Source organism: Pinus tabuliformis, chromosome 7 (genome assembly GCF_031772625.1).
Source record: "Pinus tabuliformis cultivar Carrire ecotype Pingquan chromosome 7, CPIR1, whole genome shotgun sequence".
Classification (NCBI taxonomy): Eukaryota; Viridiplantae; Streptophyta; class Pinopsida; order Pinales; family Pinaceae; genus Pinus; species Pinus tabuliformis.
In genome coordinates, this window is record NC_142293.1 from 1,666,699,682 (window position 1) to 1,666,715,517 (window position 15,836).

Here is a 15,836-nt window from a genome sequence, read left to right on the forward strand (position 1 = left end):
AACTCTGCCCTCCCACAACAACTCTACTACTTCAAGAGTCATTGTTCATGGGTTGCCACTAACTATCTTCTTGCAATGATTTGCCACACCAAATGTCACTGCACATAAGATCTTCAACACATGCTACAACACAGTGAATAAACTCACAAAATCATTATCTCCAACAAAATAGTGATTTAGTCTCTTCTAATTCACTATACATAAGCACCTTCAACCTCTATCCACACACAGCTTAGCGGACAAACCTTAAACACATACACCATAGCAATCATCAACCATGAAAACACAGCTACATACCTTCAACAAAGTCTCTACTCAACCATGATGAAGCTCGACCCTGTGCGCTTAATTCATAGAGGATTTTCAACCCTCTTTAGGATTCATGTGGCTGCCTTAGGAGGTGCCCTAACTGTAACCCAAATCAATCCTCAAACCATGCGGTCACCTGACTTGATGGCCCTTAAATTCCTGCGCATATCCCTGCTCAAGTCCATCCCTTATTCCAGCATTATCACAGGCCTCACAACCTTACTATACATTAGATTTAAGGGTCTCAAACCTCCTAAAAAGCGCAGGAATTTACTCAACCTATTCACATAGAATTAACCACTAACTTGTGTACAAAACTATCCTCAAGCAACTCGACCAACACTCCTAAACTCGGCATGTACCAGAACATAAGAAACAAAGAGAAACTCATCCTTCCTTCTTCTCTCTAGCTCAACTCCTTGAGGTCTACGGTCACATTAGTTTGTCTTCTCTTGCAATGATTGCATTTGTTATGATCCAAATGATCTCAACTTTACTCCTACTTATAGTGTTCATGGTGGAGTCCAATAGCCACCAAGGGTCACCACTTTTATCCCAAGCCGACCTAAGCCAATCATCCTCAAACACCAATATCTTAATGAATAAAATTATTTTTATTTATTTTTGCCCATCCATTGTAGCCCTAGGTGCCCCTTAGCCCTTCAAGGGTGCCCCTCATGTATCTAATGAATAAACAATCAATTTCTCCTTGGGTCTTTCGCGCACAACTTTGGGTACAAAGCCCACTACTTGGGTACATTATCCACAAAACAACATTTTTCTGGGTCAACTCTTCACAAACTTAGTACCCCAGGGGTTGTGGGAGTACATCCCGAGCAATACATTTCAACACCTAGTTCAATGTGACCTCCTCCAAGGTCCTTTCTTCAAGAGGGACACTAATATGAGGCACTATTTGAAGTAGCGTGCCTAAGGTAATCCATACTTGATTGTTTCCATGTTTCCCTTATTATCTAGAATCATTGTTTATGTTGATTGTCATTTGTCACTGGGATTGGCACCATTTATCCTCATCTATAAGTTAGGGCCTGAAATTTTTCCCTAAGAGGTTGATGCAGCTAAAAGAATGATAAAAGCACATAAAGCCACAGCTAAAGGAAAGAAAAATGCAAAGGATGATTGAAACTTAAGAAGCTTCTGAGCAAAATCCTAGCATGAGCTCTACCCCCCTCATTAACCATCACCCAATTCCTCAGCATATCATGCTTCATCATAAAGGAACTCTTGAATGTCCCAACCCTGATGAGCAAGAAATTGTTACATCTTTAAGGGGTATTGGAAAAGCATAAAGCTAGCATGGTCTCCTAAGCTATGTAATAAAGAAAGATAAATCATTAAAGTAAAAGAAGCACCAAAGGAGAAGAAAAAGCAGGCCAAGGAAAGGGGTAACTCATGTCTCCACAATTGCTCCCTCTTCTCATTATAACCATGGTACTATCTAGAAGGGGTCCAACAACTAGCTATGGCCATCTTCTTTGAAGTCTTTCCCACTCCATCATCATCATTATCACATGCACATATGGATTGATAGGTCAACCTGTGACATGTCCTTCCTCTTGGGGGATGGAAGCACCTAATAGGGCCGAAGTCATAATCATCCCTAACACAAGGGTGGTAACTTGCTTACAAATCCTAAGCTAGAAAGACACTGGAAGGCAAGGTTTGTGTGAACTATTTTTGTGCCCCTAACATTGAATATGGTTCACAATGAATACTTTAATGGTTTTTGTCCCTAATAGAGGGTATGCTTCAAGTGGTTCGTCACTCATGCAGTAGAAAATCCTCTAAAGGAAATCTTGACACATATCCAACACCTTTCAAAGGATGTTTTGCCCATTGTTGAGAGCAAACATGACCTTGTAGCCCCGACATTGCCCTCATGGGATGGAAGTTTGGCTTTGATGAGACTCCACACGATTGTGTAACCTTGCTACACCTCCAAATGCTAAAATGTTGTACCAGGAAGCCAAGGCATTGGCTTGTTTGATGATGTGCCCAAATGGACCCAAGAAACCCCCAAGCTAGCCTTGCCCCTGTTTGATGGATGTTGCCTTGTTCCAAAACTCAAATGAGGATCGTTATCACTAAGATGACTTGGGAGGGCTAGTACATCATGCCCATGTGCCAACACTCGCCTCAAAGGCTACCATGTCATCCCCATGCACCCTAGAAGGGTGACGTGAGCCTTCCTGGAGATGACGTCATGGTGGAGTTATTTGGAGATATACCGATGCACTTTGATGATTTCTTGCAGTAAGTCATTGTCACTTGCCTGATGGAGATTTTCCATTTTGAGGGAATGATGTTTCATGGAGAGCCTTTATTCCCACACATATGGGCTATTTTGATGTACTTATCATCATGTTTTGAAGTTAATCTTAAAGTCGACTTGTCACCATTAGGCCTAGTTGAATGCTCAAGTAAACTTTTAGGGCTTTTACTTGTAAATTAATGAAAAGTGACTTGGTTACCCTCATATAAATAGAGGGGAGTCACTTTCATTTTGAATCATCACACTTCACATCACTTCTCTCTCTCTTAAGAAGTGTGCACTTGCTCTCTTGTTCTTTTCTCTTAGACGTAATGTGATTTTGGTGGAGAAAATTGTCTTGGGAGGGATATTTTTGCATGAGGAGACTTATCTTGGATTGATGAAGTGATTCTTGATTGAATGGTGTAAGTTTATTGTTGATTTTCTTTCATTTTGCATGCAAATTTATGAAATTAGGGTTTGTTGTGCCATATTCAAAAGTGCGACATCTTCTATGAAATATTGTTTCTTTATGCTTTGCAAAATTATTCTTTCAAGAATCCATCAAAGGAACTTTGTGCATGCCTCCTTTGATCTCAAATCTCCACTTGAAGAAAGTCACTAGGATTTGTAAGAGAGGCTTAGATACCCACCTGGGATACCTCATTTTTCTCCCACAGTATTTCTGAACTTGATGGGATTTTCAGTGAAGAGTTTCGTCAAGCAGTTTATAGATGTCACATTGTAGGTGTCTTTTGACATTTGAATTTAAATAAACATTAATAGTGAACCACACATATCAAGATAATACTTCAAACAACCTTGAATATTATAGGTATAATGCCCAGAATTGCACACAATGTTGATATGAGTCTGTATAGCAAAGAAATTAAACATAAACAATGATTTCATAATCTAGGCATAGGAATGTACAACAAATAATCAGAGCGGAAGAACCTGGTGCAAGTTCAGTACATATGCTTCAACATTTTGTTAATTTTCCAGTGTTTTATGCTTAACACAAACACTTATTCCAATTCTTCTTCAATTAGCAATCATTTTCCAATAAAATTTCAATCTTCTAGCAACAATAAGCAATTGCAGATAGAACAGTAAATCAAATGCACAATAGAAGACATCCAAGGACAATAGAGACGCAGAAGTTTGATCAAAGACCAGGGAAAAACCCCAGAAGGGGGGAAACCCTTTCCAAATTCTTCCTCTATTAGATTGTCAGCAAATGTTTAGCAAAGAGATACAATGTCCAAATACATCAACAATGAGTCAAAGGTCAAAGCTTTGACTAGACAAATTCAACAATCCAATATCCAATCAAAGATGAGCCCAAAAATTCAACTCTGGTCAAAAGTCAAATATGCAAATTTTGGTCAAAGTCAATAGTAGTAGCAACATCCCTAATAAATCTTGGTCAACAATCAAATCAGCCTCTAAAATACTTGGTCAAACAATCAAAGAACTCAGCCTTCTATCCTTAGACAAACCTTGTCATAGTAGCCTCCAAAAACTCGGTCAAAGGCGAGATAAATCCTGCGGTCAAACCTCAACATATCTATGGTCAAATTCAGTCAAAGTCTACGGTCAAAGTAGGTCAACTTGCCTAGAAAAGTTTGGTCACTTGCCTAATCAGTTTAGCCTTCCAAAACAGAGATAAATTTTGAATTTCCAAGTCAAAGGCTAGTTAAAGTTGTCCCACAGAAAGTCAATGAACCAAACAAAAGAGTCTTCCTTCCCTTCGCACGTGTGAGCTTGGACCTCCTATTTAAGACTTGTACGAACCAATCAAATCAAGAGAAAAAAGATGATGTGATGTGTGATAATGCCCTCCAAGTGATGTGACATGATGTGTATTTATATGTGTCCAAGGAGGTCGAATTTCCTTGCCCAAGCCGACTTGTAATTTTGAGCACATGTGGGTTTCACATCAATAAATAATATTTTTCCTTTGTGCAAATTAAATTCTTCCAAGGGCTAGTAGGGTCACCAAAGGGTGAGGAAGCCTTCCCAAAGGAGGGAATTTCTCCCTAAGTTGCCAAATTTCAACACATTTCAGGCATTGTAATGAGAGACCCCAATAAAGTAGCCATCAGATTTGAAGGCACCAAGACAACTGAAAGCTCGACCTCCTTTACACAGTAGTCTCAGCCCCCATGAATGGACAAATGAGCAGTCTATTAACCCCACAACTCGTGCCTCAGATTTGTTGTATAAACTCAGCCCACAGGAGTAGAATGTCAGGTCATATATCACACAAACCCACCAACTCCATGCACAACAAACTCAACCTAACGAAACATAGTGACTCAGCCCTTCTAGAGATAAACTTGACCCTATTCCTATAGTGGGTAAACTCGAGCTTCAAACCCACAATTTCCGCCAACACCCCACTGGAAACTCAACCCCCCAACACTAGTATTCAACACCCTCACAAGTATAAAAAGATTTAATATCAACTTGGTCTGTTGTATAAGAGAATTTTGGCCCTCCTTTGCTAGTAAAACTCGACCTCAACAAGATATTAATCTATGCCTCTAATGTGTGGTTCAGTCTTCCACAATGTAAAGAAAAACTTGGCCAACAAAGCACAATAAACTCAATCTACTAACAATGGCAACTCAACCCATAAAACTTAAAACTTGACCTCCTTAATGTAATAGAAACTCATCCCTCTTTGGTTGACTGGTTCGAATTTTTGGCATTTGCAGAACTTGATCATCAAACTAAGCTTGGAAGCTTGGTATCTTTATGGGTATTTCCAACCAATAAAATGAGATAGAAAACTCTTTATTAGAAAATAAAATTAATCAATAACACCTATTACCTCCATTATCCTCTACAAATCTTCTTCTTCCTGGTAGCACAATGGCAAAATCTGAGTGATTCTGCTCTCTAAATAAACTTGGGTGTGTAGTTTCAAAACTGAAGCTAGCACTAGCGGCAAGAGTTTCTCAAACCTTAAGCTCTTCTCCAAAAGTTTCCTAAAAATCACTTTTTCTCAAATGGCAAATGATAGAATGGGGAGAGACTCCTCACTTTTCCCCTTTTATAGCTTTGTGGCCACTTTTGCTGACATTTTACCTTTTTAATTTTATAAAATCACTTTAGGACTTTTCACTTTATAAATTGAAGGTGACTTTTCATTAGCCTAGGATATGACCCATTTTTCACCACTTTAACATTTATAATGTTTTTCCTAGGCGAACCATGTTATCTTACTTAAATTTTTTCCCGCCTTCGCCTACAAGAACTTTATTAGGCTAGCAGAACCTCGTCTTATGCCTCCTAAATAGTTGGGGACATTATAGCTGTTAATCTAGGTTGTCATTGATGTCAATATAGCAGTGTTTGTGATGGCAAATTCTTTGATACATGATTGCTCATTGATGCCCATTGATCATAATGCTCATAGTGATGAAAGTTTGATATATGATGATATGATGAGATGGAGGACCCAAGTGGATTGAATATATATATATATATATATATATATATATATATATATATATACAGACAGAATAGAAGCAGTAGATCCGTGAAGCAACAGGAGCAAGAAGCCAAAGAGTAAGATGAAGAGTTTATCGAAAGCCATCAAAGAAGCAGGTTATCGCATATGCCCAAGGGTAAGTGTTATCGAAAGAACAAAGAGAAACAGCGATAACAGAGTAGTAAAGAAGAAAACTATCGGAAGAGTGAAGAGAAGTCACAAAAGCAACAGCTATCGGAAGAGCGGGGGTAGGAAAGTACGGACTCCTTTAATCGTGGCTAAAGTCCCGCACTCAATCCTAGTCGTCAATCTCATAGTCAACCCTTAGATCACGGTCAACTGCAGGGGTTAAGGCCGTTTTTAATCCATGTGCCATTCAAAGTCCCGCAAACCGTCGATTGCGATAAGGCTATGGACCCAACGGATGTATTAACAACTGTTTAATGTAATATCGCATCCGCAGTCTCGCAAGTTTCAAAGGATGTTAAAACCTTTGATTGCGATAGATTTGTGGACCCGATGGATTCATTAAAAATAGTTCATTGAATATTGCATCCGCTCCATCGAAAGACAGAGCATGTGCACACTTGTAAAACCTCCGATTTTTTATGAAGTTGCGATTGCGGGATTAAAGGTGATGATGTGGCATGTGGGACCTCCATGTGGAGAAGAAGGACAGTTCACAACTCGTGAACGTGAATTAGCATAAGAAAGGAAGCCAAAGGTCGAGTGAACGGTAGAAAGAAAGCCGAAGGTCAAGTGAGCACAGAGGAAGCCGAACGGCCAGCAGAAGACGAAGGTAAAAACATTCGGTTGATTGGGTTAATCTTCAAAAAGGCTCAAACCTGTGATAAATAAATTGATGGAAGAAGTACAGAACACAATTTTTTGAAGAACAGTTTTGTGAAAGGAAATAAAGTTTTATCTATCATCATTTGGAGGGAGCAGTAGACAGCACGAGCGTTGAAGTGATTATGAGTTTGTTTCTTGGAAGTAAGATATCGCAACAATAAGAAGCAGTCACTCCCGAAACAGTTACCGCAACAGTGAGAACAGAGGGTTGAAGAAAAAAAAACAGAGAATTGTTTTATTGTGCAGACATTGAGGCTTAGCGCAACTTATCAAAGATATCTTGTTGAAAAACATCAGCAGATCTTGGAGACATTATTGGAGATCATGATGGCTATTTGAAATCATCTTAAGGTAACGTTGCAGACTCTGTGTGGGCAATATGAAGAATTGTGAAGACTCCTTCATATGAAGACAGGTTGTCATTGATGTAGCAGTGAAGCTGTAGATTGACAGAACACAATGAAGAAGATTTTGAGAGCAGTGTAATACAATCAAAACATTTCTTGACAAAACAAAACTATAGGGTTGGAGCCCTTGGGGTTGGTGCCTCAGAATTGGAAGGATTGGTGTCCTTGGAGTTGGTGCTCCTAAACACAAGGTTGGTGCCTTGAAAAGATAGGGTTGGAACCCTAGAGATTGGAGCCTCACAAAAGACCAAGTTGGTGCTTGGCAACAGATTTGAGCCTTATATATATTGTACCTGATTTATTGTAAAGATTATATTAATAAAAGCATTTATTCCTATTGTTCATTTTGTGTTCTAAATATAAATAATTTAACTAAAAGGAAAAATAAATAAATAACAATTGAAAAGAAATACTGATACCCCCCGCCCCCCCAATATTTCCAACAATTGGTATCAGAATCGGCTTCTTCATATCAGCCTAACCGCTGGAAGAAGGATTCTTAGTCACAATGAGAAATCAAGAAGAGTCAGGAAGACCTCCTCTGTTCGATAGCACAAATTTTGGTTTTGGGAAAAAAAGAATGTACTACTACTTAATGTCCCTTCAACCTGAAGTTTGGCATTCGGTTTTAAATGAGTACATAGCTCCTTCCACTCTTCCAACAGATCAAGACGAAAGGAAAGCTTACATTGCAGATGCAAAAGCCTTAAATTCCATCACTAGTGGAATCACTGATTTTGAATTTACAAAAGTCATGAATTGTGACTCGGCCAAAGAAGTATGGGATAAGCTACTTAGCTTATACGATGGGGACTCCAAAGTTAAGAAGGCAAAGCTTCAAACTCGTAGAAGGCAATTTGAAAGTCTGAAAATGGATGATGAAGATATTGCATCATACTTTCTCCGAGTAGCTGAAGTGGTCAACTCTCTTAAAGGATTGGGAGAAAACATTGAAGAAAGCACTATTGTTCAAAAGGTATTAACATCTCTCCCAGACAGATTTGACTCCAAAGTAAGGGATATAGAAGAAATAAAGGACCTAGATACTCTCAAGATGGATGAACTTCATGGAATCCTCATTGCCTATGAGATGAGAAAAAGAAGCCCAAGTTCCAAAGATACAACATTCAAGGCCTCAAAATCAAAAAAGGGGAAAGAATGGAATACCAGTAGTGATGACTCCGATGTTGAATCCGAATTGGCGCAATTTGTACGAAGACTAAAGAAAGGATCTAAGCTAAAAGGTAAGTACCCTCTTATTTGTTTCAAATGTGGAAGAATAGGTCATTATGCTACAAAATGTCCTCTTAAGCATGATAGTGATGGTGAGGAAAATTCTAAAAGGATGGTATACAAAAAGAAAGGGTTCAATAAGAAGAATTTCTTCTCTAAGCAAGATGAGTCTGATGAAGGTGAATTTGTAGTCATCAAAAAGAAATCAACTAATCAGTTCCCTCACCGCAAAGGAGGTAATGATGAATCAGATGAAGAAAATGACCATGTTGGAAGCCAAGAAGTATTATTCATGGCATTCACAAATGATGATGATTCAGGTCTAGAAGGAAATGTAGATGAATTGTTAATGAGTGCCATTGAAGAAAATGAGAAATTACGAAATAAAATCATCTCTCTCAAAGTAGAAAATGAGAAAACAAAAAGAAGGGAAGACCTCTTGAAAAATAAGCTAAAAGAAAAAGAAGAAATTTGTGAAGAACATGAAATAGTATCTTTGAGGTAGGAATTGGAGAAAGTCAAAAAGGATTGGGAAAGCTCTCAAATACTTGACATTATCCTAAATTAATCAAAAACCTCAACATGACAAATCTGGGATAGGTTTTAAAGGAGAATCATCAAGTACTAAGAATAATGCGAAAAGCTATGCCGACATACTTTCCAGCAACCCAAAATAAGAAAGATTATTTCATCAAAGGCCTATCTCAAATCCAAAGAATGAAGAGAGAGTAACTCTGAGGAAGAATGTTGATTCAAATCATGGCCATTACAACAGGTACAAAACTATTTTTTTTGGGCATTGTTTTTATTGTAAAAATTTTGGTCATCAAGCTAAACATTGCATGGCCCGTAAGAATGAAACACCAAAATTGAAGGATCAAACAAACAAACCATATGGTCTCAAAGGGCAAGGACAAATCAAGACCTACAACTCTTTTGATCCCTTGGCCAAATTCAATCCAATTTGCTCATTATGTAATGACAATGGACATAATGAACAAAATTTCCCCCTCAAAAGAAGAAAAGCAAAAAATGAGAATCCCAACACAGATAAATGTGGCCTAGCTCTATGTGCTCACAGTGATGAAAATCATTGGTTTGTGGATAGTGGGTGCTCCAGACATATGACAGGGGACAAAAGGAAGTTTGTCTCATTGAACAAAAAGGAAGGAAATGTATCCTTTGGAAGTGGATCTGCCAAAATTGTTGGAAAATGAACTATTACCCTTATTAATGGAAAAGTAAAGGCTCAAAATGATTTGCTAGTAAACGGGCTCAAACACAATCTCCTGAGTGTTAGCCAAATCTGTGATAAATAACATAATGTTGTCTTTAGCACTAAAGATTGTGAAATAAGAAACTCTTCCTCAAGGGAACTTGTGGAAAAAGGAGGTAGAACATCAGATAACGTCTACATTCTGAACAAAATTCAGGAAGATAAATGTTACTTAAGTCAAACAGATGAAAGTTGGTTGTGGCACAAGCGACATGGACATACAAGTTTTGATAACTTGATCAATATCAGCAAGATTAATGCAGTACGAGACATCCCAAAGTTATGCAAGCCAAATCAAGGAGTATGTGGTCCATGTCAACATGGAAAGAAAACTAGAACCAGCCACAAGACCAAGGAGTTTTCCACATCAAAACCTTTGGAGATCATCCATGTTGATTTGTGTGGACCAACTAGAACTCCGGCACTCCAAGGAGAAAGGTACTTTGCTTTATTTGTTGATGACTATACTAGAATGATGTGGGTATATGTTAAAATTGGCAACCAGGGCAAAACTTCATGTGGGTCATCTTATTCATGGCTAATAATATTTTTATTAGATTCCTCTCATCGAGAGGTGTAAGATTGATATAAAGATCATCCAATTCCGATAAGTATTCATGGAGATATGAATTTATTTTGATTATGGAATTATTATCAAGCCGACCTACAACTCATGTAGGCTCAGAAGCCCAACAGTCGCATCTATTCACCCACCAACGTTGTGTATAAATATAAGAGGACTTTTCCTCATTTAGACTCACTCATCTCATCACATCTCTCTCTCTCTCTATTGCGCAGATATGAGTCTCTTCTCTACTGCGCTGAAATGGGTCTCTCTCTCTCACACATGTGAAGCCGGAAACTGCTGAAACTGAAGCTGCAACTGCAGAAGTAAAGATTGACTTGCGTGGCCTAGAAGATCTCCTCTTTGGAACTGTGTTGTAGGTTCATCTGAACCTCCTTTGAAAGCTGCAATTTTTGGTGGTGGAATGAAGTCAATCCGACGAACGGTTTGCAAGATATCGAATGCCCTAGTTTGAAGCCGGAAACTGCTGAAACTGAAGCTGCAACTGCAGAAGTAAAGATTGACTTGTGTGGCCTAGAAGATCTCCTCTTTGGAACTGCGTTGTAGGTTCATCTGAACCTCCTTTGAAAGCCGCAACTTTTGGTGGTGGAATGAAGTCAATCTGACGAACGGTTTGCAAGATATCGACTGCCCTAGTTTGAAGCCGGAAACTGCTGAAATTGAAGCTGCAACTGCAGAAGTAAAGATTGACTTGCGTGGCCTAGAAGATCTCCTCTTTGGAACTGCGTTGTAGGTTCATCTGAACCTCCTTTGAAAGCCGCAACTTTTGGTGGTGGAATGAAGTCAATCCGACGAACGGTTTGCAAGATATCGACTACCCTAGTTTGAAGCCGGAAACTGCTGAAACTGAAGCTGCAACTGCAGAAGTAAAGATTGACCTGCGTGGCCTAGAAGATCTCCTCATCTGAACTGCGTTGTAGGTTCATCTGAACCTCCTCTGCAAGCCAAAACTTTTGGTGGTGGAATGAAGTCAATCCGACTGTCGGTTTGTGAGATATGGTCTGCCCTAGTTTGATAATGAAGCTGCTAATGTTGATGCTACTGATCTAGGATTTGCTACTGCTGATATGAATCAGATTTATTGTACTATTTCTCTCTGCTGAATTATTGAAGATAAAAGAAGATTTGATCAAAGGGTTTCCCCACACATTGTGAGGTTTGTCCCTGGCTAGCCGCCACATCTTGTGTCTCTTGTCTTGGCTTGTTTTCTGTCGATCGTTTAATGTTCTATCTGCACTTTACTTTATGTACATGTGATTGCTAATCGGTGGAATATAATAAGAAAAAGAAGTAAAATGTTATAAGCATAGAACATACCATAACTTAACATGGTATCAGAGCTGAGATGAAGACAAAGCCCGAGCAAGAGAAAGAGCAATCATTGAAGAGAAGATTGGCAAGGCTATCCTAAAAGAACTATGGGGTCCTCAACACTCTTTCCTGCCGAAGACAAGCTCCGTGAGAAAGCTGACTATCACGGATGAAAGATGTCTATCGATCTAACCCTTGAAGATCAAGGAGTGCTGGACCATGTAAGAGGCAATGTTGTTGAGCCTTCATCAAATGCATCTGCTGCTGCCTGGAACAAATGGAAAAATGGAGAAGTCAAAACAAAGAAGATCATCCGGGACTCTATCGACAAGCACTTGGTGGCCTACATCTCTGATCTAGACACCTCCAAGGAAATCTACGACAGACTGGTGAGTTTATTTAAAGTTAATGATGCAAATCAAGTTTTGTTTCTTAGAAATAAGCTGAGGAAAATCAAGAAGGGTAAAGATGAAAGTATGCAAGCATACTTCTTAAGAATCACCAAGATCAAGAACGATCTCCTATCTATTGGGGAAACTATTACTGACAGAGAAATGGCACTCACAACTCTTGAAGGATTACCATCTGAATGGTATGTGTTCAGGACTACTCTTCTGAACTATAATGTAATTCCTGGTTTCGAGGAATTAATGGCTAGATACATTCAAGAAGAAACAAGGGAAGAAGTGCAAGAAATGCCCATGCCTAAAGGTCCTCCTGCTGCCTTTTCTTTTCATGCAAAGAAAAGAAATAATTCTGGGACTAAATCAAAAGGAAAGGCTGGACCTAAGGCTAGAAGAAAATGACGATGTTACATTTGCGATAAAGCAAGTCACTATGCAAGGGAGTGCCCTGATAGAAAGGACTCACTCTAGGACGATGATCAAAATCCCTCTGATGGCAATCAAAGGAATGACAAATTCAACAGCAAAGGTAAGAGGAGAGCTGGGAATCAAGGAAGAGGACAAGCATTCAAGAAGGCTAGAAATTCTAGGATGTATTAAATGCACCTGACCTCAAAAGGAACCTAGTGTCCATCTTGGCAATGGCAGACAGAGGCTACAAGGTAACCTTCAGCAATGGCAAGGTATGTATATGGAAAAATAATGTTAAAGATGCCTTTACTCTTGGGTTTAGTGTTGATTCATTATATCAAGTCGATGGAAGTCCGCTAGGTGTCATGTCTTGTGACACATCTCTTTAGTCCGAACTTTGGCATCGGAGGTTTGCCCACCTTCATTACAAAGCTCTACCCGATGTAAGACAGGTGGTAACAAGAATGCCCGAATTCCAAGTAGAGAAAGAAGGTGTATGTCCGGGATGTGCCAAAGGAAAGCTCAAAAGGGGACCATTCCCCTCAAGCCAAAGCAAGACCTCTGATATATTACAATTGGTTCACTCAGGCATACCTAAGGTTGGCATTAAGAGGGAGAATACTACACCACATACTCCTGAGCAGAATGGTGTGGTGGGAAGGAAGAACCGCACGATGATGGAAGCTGTCTGGGCCATGCTACATGATCAAAGACTTCTGATGTTTCTATGGGCTGAAACTACAATCACCGCCGTATATGTACAAAATCGATGCCCTCATCAAGCATTGGGTTCCAAGACTCCTTAAGAAAAGTTCATCGCAAGGTGAACAATCTTTCAACTTTGAGGAGCTCTCAAGAAGCCAACACTAGGGAACCGAAAGAAAAGGATGATGAATCAATGCCTGATGTAGAAGAACCAATGTTACCGGAATCGCCCCCCCCCCGGAGGATCCAAACCCGGAACCGCGCCCCGAGCGGTTGCGTTCCGGAATCCACAGAGGAATCGCGGTTCCGTTTACAAGGTTGCGCGGTTCCGATTTTTTTTAACGATTCCTGCCAAAACAGGTTGCGCCACCCCGGAATCGCGCTTCGGCATGCGGTTCGGGCATGGGGTGGCGCCACGCAACCTGCCCGGAAGCGCACGCCACCCGCACGCCACCCGGGCGCAACCCGAACGCAACCCGCGCAGTTCAAATTTTTTTTTAATTTCATTTAATATCTAACTTAACTAAGCATGAGGGGGTGGGTTAGGGGTGGGTTAGGGTCACTTTAGGGTGAGTTTAGAAAAGAATAAAGCCCCCATTCTCTTCTCATTTTCTCACTTTGAGTTTATGAGAGTTGGAGAAGAGAAGAGAGGAGAGGAGAAGAGAAGAGAGGAAAGGAGAGGAGAAGAGAGGAGAAGAGAGGAGAGCTTGGAGGAGTGAAGAAGGAGGAGCTAGGAGAAGGAGGAGGAGCTTGGAGCAAGAGCTTGGAGGACTTCATCTACAAGAGCTAAAGAGGTAAGTTCAAACCCCAAACTCCCTTGTTTTTTTGAAAAAAAAATTGTATTTTTCTCCTCCCTCTCCTACTCTTTCCCATTGTTTCTACTTGCTCCTTTATTTACAGGTTGTCCACCACCTATATCCATATTCCAAGATGGTGTTCTTTTGGCTTCTATGTATCATTCCACTCTTGGTTTTAATGATGGCAAGGGTGAGGAATAGAGGGGAAGAGGAAGGGGATGAACTTGGGACTCCTAATAGTAGTGACCCAATGTATGATGAGGAGGAAGGGTTTGAAGAGGAAGGGGATGAACTTGAAGAGGACACTGAAGCACAAGATGGGAAAGGTACATCAAATCCCTTGTGGACCTTTGTGACCAAACTTGAAGGGGGAAAGGGTGGTGGATCTTACAAATGGATGTGCCCTCATGATTGTCATGGAGGAAAACCATATACGGGTTCATATACCCGTCTGAGGAGGCATCTTTGTGGGGTGCTAGAGAGTGATGAAAAAAAGGGTTCTGTGGGGGTAGCCATTTGCACAAAAATTTCAAGTGAACAAAGACAAAAATACATCAAAATAGAGATGGCTGCACAACAAAAAAACAAGAAACAAAAAACTCATTCAGAATCAAGTGCAACCTCTAAATTTGGTAGTTGCCCATCTCCTTATGGTACTTCTGCAACCTCTGGAGGTAGAAAAACAATAGGGGATTTCCTTAATGTTGCTGGGAGGGATGATGTGGATGGAAAGGTAGTCCGTTTTCTTTGTGCTTGCGGTGTACCATTCAATGTGCTTCGCTCTCCCTATTGGCATGACATGGTAAAGGCCATCAATGAAGCCCCAAAAGGATACAAGGCCCCCAACTATGAGAAAGCTAGAACAGTGTTATTAGAAAGAGAAAAAGCTAAGGTTCAAAGAGCTTTGACACGTTTTACACATGAGTGGGTGGATTATGGGGTATCCATTGTATCAGATGGGTGGACAAATATTAGAAACCAACATTTGATAAATGTTCTTGGTGTTTCTTCTAAGGGTGCAGTATTTATTGCATGTCATGACTCCTCCTCCATCAGTGCAACTGCACAAAACATTGCAGATCTCCTATTGAAATCAATCAAAGATGTTGGTCCGAATAATGTGGTTCAAGTGATCACAGATAATGCAGCAAATTGTAAGGCAGCAGGAAAAATTATTGAGCGTACTCATCCACACATCTTTTGGTCTGGGTGCCTGGTTCACACATTGAACCTTTTGATGCATGATATTGTGAAACACAAAGAATGTGGGTGGATTGCTGAGGTTTACAGGAAAGGGAAGCAGCTCATTAAATTCATCACAGGGCATACAAGGGTAAACTACTTCTATGGCACTTACTCCAAGTTGCAATTGCTTAAAATTGCAAAGACAAGATTTGCTAGTTATTACCTCACCTTTAGGCGGCTAGTGAGGGTGAGACAAGCTTTAACTAATCTGGTGTGTGCTGAAACATGGGATGAAATTAACCAGTGTACAGATGGTGCTACTGCAGATGTAGTCAAGGACACTGTTCTTGACACTTACTTTTGGTCACAGGTTAAATATGTTTTGCAATTCACCAAACCAATTTATTACATGATCAAGTTTGCAGATTCAGATCGACCAGTAATTGGGGAGGTGTATGAGCAAATGGATAGCATGTTGGGGCAGATTAAAGACATTGTTGAGCCTAGAGATACCACCTTGTACAATTATATTCGTGAAGAGGTGGAAAAGCGATGGGATATGCTAAATGTTCCATTGCATGCATTA

At 40.0% G+C, this 15,836-nt stretch overlaps 1 protein-coding gene across 1 annotated transcript in view; it reads right to left on the reverse strand.

Moving 5' to 3' along the window:
- The window catches only part of LOC149254848 (Cox19 family protein (CHCH motif)), a 155,033-nt gene that overhangs the window by 14,006 nt on the left and 125,191 nt on the right, over positions 1-15,836 (reverse strand). The gene's annotated exons all lie outside the window — the stretch shown is intronic.